The following is a 6,029-nucleotide window of genomic DNA, read 5'->3' as shown; positions in this document are numbered from 1 at the left end:
ATGCTGGAAGAAGGAGGTATCAGGCTAATCAGTAGGGAAAAAAGTGTAAAGTTAGTGGATTTAGGGATCATGATATGGATGCTATGATCTTATATATGAAAAAATATTCAAGGAGAGAAAGCAGGTATAATGGTTCGCTTTTTTTTTTTGAAGTACAATTTTTTAATAAAGATAATTACAAAAGATGGAAAAATCAGCTCAGAAAGGCCAATTACTTCTTTAATCATTTTTTTGACATAATAACACATCAATTTTAAATACTATCACGTAAAGCATGGTGGAGAAAAGAAATTTTGCTTCATAATTAGAAAACTCACAATAAAACTTGCCAAGAAAAACAAAAACAACAAAAAAAGTCATTTTGAAAATAAATACAGTCCATGCCAAAGTAGTATAAAATGAAGCCAGAAGTCTTCAAAAAGAAAGAACATTTTTCTTCCCAACATTTGCTCACTTTTTTATGGTTTCTCAAAGTGGTGAGACTCAAATTCAAGGATTGCTGAGCTGTTCTGATTTGGCTCCTTTGGTATCTGTTTTTTCACCACTATTATCCTTGGATTTATCTTCCTCCTTAATATCTGCTTTTTTGTCCTCCGTTTCCTTCTTCTTCAATTCTAGCTTCTTTTGCTCCTTTCTTGTGATCAGCCACATTTCTATGACCACCTTCTCCTTCGTCCTCAGAATCTGAGAACTCTTCATCACAAGCTATTTGTTTATCTGATGCTCGAATAGAAATTCTCTTGTCTGTATCTTCTCCATCTTCATCTCCACTATCTTCATGAACTGCATCTTCTGGAATAGCTTGCATCTGGACACCAGGTGCATGAGGCAACATGCGTAAATTTTCAGATAAATGCTGTTTTATCTTTTCCATATATTCTGGAGTGTTCTGGTTTGTCATGTTTGAAGGACTAATATGCAGTTTGAAGTCTGGTCCAAAATACTCAAAATAATCATTATATGGCAATTCGTTGGGAATCTCACAGTCAAGGGCAACTGCAGTCTCATATATCCAACACCGAGCAACGTTGCGGATTGTGTATCCACCTCCCCCAAGCATCAGTAATGGTAAATTGAAAGCTTTTACAACTTCTACACATTTAGCATGACCTTTAACTGTCAAATTGAAGCAACCAAGTCTATCACCAGATAGTGAGTCTGCACCTCACTGTAGCACCACAGCACTAGGCTGATACATCTCCATCACTTTTGAAATAATAGGCTTAAATATCTGGCCATATGATTCATCATCTATACCATCTCTCATTGGAAAATTGACAGCATAGTATTTGCCTTTTCCTGCACCAATATCCCGTAAGTCTCCTGTTCCAGGAAAGTATTCCCCATATTTATGGAACGATACAGTCATTACATGATCTGTTGTATAAAAAGCCTCCTCAACACCATCACCATGATGGATATCAATATCAATATATAAGACTCTCTGATGATACTTTAGTAATTCAAGGATGGCAAGCACAATATTATTAACATAACAGAATCCTGATGCTTCTGATTTCTTAGCATGATGTAATCCTCCAGCCCACTTAACAGCCATATCAGTTTGTTGTCGGTTTAACTTCACAGCACCAGCAACTGAGCCACCAGTTGGAAGCTGACAAAACCCAAAAAGCCCATCAAACACTGGACAGTCCTCTCCAACATTAAATCTCTGCATCTGCTTACTATGCTCAGACATGTTATCTGGTCTTATTTAACGTAGAAATTTGATGTACTCATCACTGTGGTATTTTGTCATTTCTTCAGCAGTGGCTTTATGGGGCCTATATATTTCCATTTTTCTATATAAGCCATAATTTAGCGGCAAGTTATGGGTCATGCGGATCCTATGAGGTTTCATGGGATGACCCTGTCCATAATAATAATAATTCACAATATCACCATCATAGTAGTAGCAGACTTTCTTCTTGCTGCCTCCTTGACTGTAGGCCATGGACTCCCCGGACACTGCCGCCTCCAGCTCCTTCTCTTGCTGCTGCTGCTGCTACTGCTGCCTCCGCGGCTCCGGCGGGGAGAGAAGAGGGCTGGGGCGAAGGTGGAGGGTGGCAGTCCCGTGGGGAAGGGCAGGCCGGAGGGAGGAGAGGACGGGGGTGCCGGGAGGGCTGGGTACCGCCTGGCCGAAGGGCCGAGAGCGCGGACCAGGGGGCGGCGGCGGGCCAACTCCTGGTTTGCTTTCTTTTAACCCCAATAATGAAGTGATAAGACTATACTGTGGCTATCATCTCTGGCTGATTCATGTTGATGTTTGACAGAAAACAACAAAATTCTGTAAAGAAATTATCCTTCAATTAAAATATAAATTAATTAAAAAAAAAGAGTATACTGTGTTCCCATAGAGCAGGGATTTTAGCTGAATATACCTGTACCTTTTGGCCTGGAAATGGTCCCCCATTTTGTAACAATGGATTTATACTGACATTACAAGGCAGTCAAAAGTAACTAGAAGTGGTGATGCATGTAGTCTTTCTAGGTCTATTTTGGAAAAAGATCTGGGGAGAAGAATTGGGTGGGTTTGTAGATAGATGAAGGAGGAGGTCATTCAGGGAACAGAGTTTTGAGTTTTGTATTAAAGGATTAACTTTTGCTCAACATGCTTAGGAGAGCTGTTGAGCGTTGCTGCTCTGTTGCTCCTTCCATTGATTCTTGTGTCCCTGTGGGTCATAAATCACCTACCTGCATGTCTACATGAGCTCCCTGCTTTCACATGGAAAGAACAATGACTACCAAGGGGGCAGAAGCTTCCTCTTGGTGCTCTGTGGGAGTTGACTTATGTTTCTAGCAATCTAGGCAGCTTGTTAATTTTACTCTCTTATTTTTACCATGGAGGTAATAAATGTTAAAACAGGCATAGACTACTTGTGTTGGTTTTCAAAGTGTAAAGATGCCAGCTTCTCACTAAGTAAGGATTTAACTTCTTAACTTTTGTAGTCCTGTGGCACACAGTACAGTATCAGGCATGTAATATGCATTTTGATAACTGAGTAGATGAATACATGGCTGAATTTGCAAATGAAGTACAACTATACCCCAAAGATACTGCAGGTTTGGGTCCAGACCGCTTCAGTAAAAGGAATGTGGCAATAATGTGAGTCACATGAATTTTTTGGTTCCCCAGTGCATATAAAAGTTATGTTTACACTGTTTTGCAGTCTATTAAGTGTACAATAACCTTATGCCTAAAAATATTAAAAATACTTTATTGCTTTGTTGTTGTTCAGTCACTGTAAGTCTTGTCCGACTCTTTGCGACCCCATGAACTACAGCACACCGGTCTTCCCTGTCCTTCACTATATCCTGGACTTTGCTCAAACTTCTGTCTGTTGAGTTGGTGATGCCATCCAACCATCTCAACTTCTGCTGCCCCCTTCTCCTCCAAAAAATGCTAATTGTTCTCTGAGCCTTCAGTGAGTCATGGTCTCTTTCCTGGTGGAGGGTCTTGTTTCAGTGTTAATGGCAGTCCACCTTGTCACTTCTTTATCCTGCCACTAACTTTTGGAAAAAATTGGGTCAGTTGTCCTTTAGATTTCTGGATTTTTCTATTTGTTTCCTGTGGTGCCAATTAACTTGGACCTTTATCACTTGACTTCCTTAATTGATTCTATCCAATTTCAATTTTGGGGGCAAGAATATTTCATAGATTATGCTCTCTGATCCATGTTATACAATGTCAGCCTATAATATCTGGATGCACTTATTTTTAGTAATGCCAAGATTGATCACTAGGTTCAGGTGATGATAGCTCAATCCCTCCTGTGTAAACTCCCCAACAACCTTTTGTATAATATTTCAATCCCTGGTTATTGTTGACTGATTCTTTTGATGAGGGAATGAAAAGTAGTGACTTTCTAATAAGATCCTACCATCCTTTCCATGTTTATTGGATGGAATTTTGGGAAAAAATCTACTTTTCCTTATCAAATTAGGCTATTTGGTTACTATTAAATATAGTTCATACAAGAAAAAAAGGATAAATGCTTATTTTTTCCTTTTGATAGTTTTCAGACCAAGGAATTGATGTCTTAAATATTCCTGATTATGTCCGGTAAGTTAGGTTTGGAGATTTATATTCTATTCTCTCTCATTCACATCTGCTCTCTCTCTAATATTATGAACTCATGGATGTTAGGATAATTATAGGCATACATACTTCAGAGATATTGTGGATTTGCTTTTAGACCACTGCAAGAAACCAAATATCACAATAAAGTGAATCATATAAATTTTTTTTCCCTAGTGTGTATAAAAGTTGTGTTTATCCTATGCTGTAGTCTGGGCTTCCCAGGTGGCACTAGTGGTAATGAACCCTCCTACCAATGCAGGAGACACAAGAGATGAGGGTTCGATTTCTGGGTCAGGAAGATCTCCCGGAGGAGGACATGGCAGCCCTCTCCCGTGTTCTTGCCTGGAGAATCCTGTGGACAGAGGAGCCTGGTGGGCTACAGTCCATAGGGCTGCACAGAGTCAGACATGACTGAAGGGACTTAGCACACACATGCTGTAGTCTATTAGGTATGTAATATTATTATGTCTAAAAAAGAAATGTATATACATTAATTAAAATGTTTTTGTAAAAATCCTAAATATCATCTGGACCCTCAGTGAGTCATGGTGGAGGGTCTTGTCTCAGTGTTGATGACTGCTGACTGATCAGTGGTTGCTAAAGTTTGAGGCGACTGTGGCACTTTCTTAAAATAAGTCAACACTGAAGTGTGCCTCGTCGGCTGACTCTTCCTCTCGTGGACAATTTCTCTGTAGCGTGTAATGCTGATTGATAGCATTTTACCCACAGAAGAACTTCTTTCAAAGTCAGAGTCAATCCTCTCAAATCTTTCCACTGCTTTATCAACTAAGTTTATGCAGTATTCTAAATCTTTTGCTGTCCTTTCAATAATCTGCACAGCATCTTCACCAGGATAGCTTTCACCTCAATAAGCCACTTTTGTTGCCAATCCACCCAAAGCAACTCCCTTCCATTAAAGTTGTATCCTGAAATTGCAACAATGCAGTCACCTCTTCAGGCTTCACTTCTAATTCTCTTGCTGTTTCCACCACAGGTACAGAGATTTCCTCCACTGAAGTCTTGAACCCCTCAGGCATCCATGAGAGCTGGAATTATATTCTTCCAAATTCCTGTTAATGTTGATACTTTGACCTCTTCTCATGAATTAAATATATTCTTGATAGCATCTAGTATGGTGACTCCTTTCCAGAAGGTTTTCAATCGACTTTGCTCAGATCCATCAGAGGAATCACTATCTATGGCAGCTATAGCCTTGTGAAATATTTCTCTAATAATAAGACTTGAAAGTCTAATTTGGTCCATGATCCATGGGCTGCAGAATGGATGTTGTGTTAGCAGGCATGAAAACAATATTAAACTTGTTGTACATCTCCATCAGAGTTCTTGGGTGGCCAGGTACATTGTCAATGAATAGTGATATTTTGAAAGGAAACCTTTTTTTCCCCCTGAGTGATAGGTCTCAAGAGTGGGCTTAAAATATTTAGGAAGCCATGTTGTCAACAGATGGGCTGTCATTCAGGCTTTGTTGTTCCATTTAGAGAGTTCAGGCAGAGTAAATTTAGCACAATTCTTAAAGATCCTAGGATTTTCAGAATGGTAAATAAGCACTGGATTCAACTGAAAGTACCTAATAAGATAACTTATTGTCTCTAATAAGAGAGTCATTTTGTCCTTTGAAGCCAAGCTTTGACTTCTCTTCAGCTATGAAAGTCCTGCCTGGAATCTTCTTCCAATGTGAGGCTGTTGCATGCATGAGTGTTAAGTCCCTTCAGTCACGTCCGACTCTGTGTGACCCTGTGGATTATAGCCTGCCAGGCTCCTCTGTCCATGGGATTCTCCAGGCAAGAATACTAGAGTGGGTTGCCGTGCCCTCCTCCAGGGGATCTTTCCGACCCACTGATTGAACCTGTGTCTCTTACATCCACCTGCATTGGCAGGCTGGTTCTTTACCACTAGTGCCACCTGGGAAGCACTATAAGACTGTTAG

The 6,029-nt window shown here is 40.0% G+C and overlaps 1 pseudogene; it reads right to left on the bottom strand.

Moving 5' to 3' along the window:
- Window positions 1-354: 354 nt before the first annotated feature.
- LOC122454556 lies at window positions 355-2,166 on the bottom strand (annotated as a pseudogene).
- Window positions 2,167-6,029: the final 3,863 nt, after the last annotated feature.

Source organism: Cervus canadensis, chromosome 16, assembly GCF_019320065.1.
Source record: "Cervus canadensis isolate Bull #8, Minnesota chromosome 16, ASM1932006v1, whole genome shotgun sequence".
Classification (NCBI taxonomy): Eukaryota; Metazoa; Chordata; class Mammalia; order Artiodactyla; family Cervidae; genus Cervus; species Cervus canadensis.
Note: the sequence above shows the minus strand (reverse complement) of the source record. Positions and strands in the feature narration are given on the sequence as shown.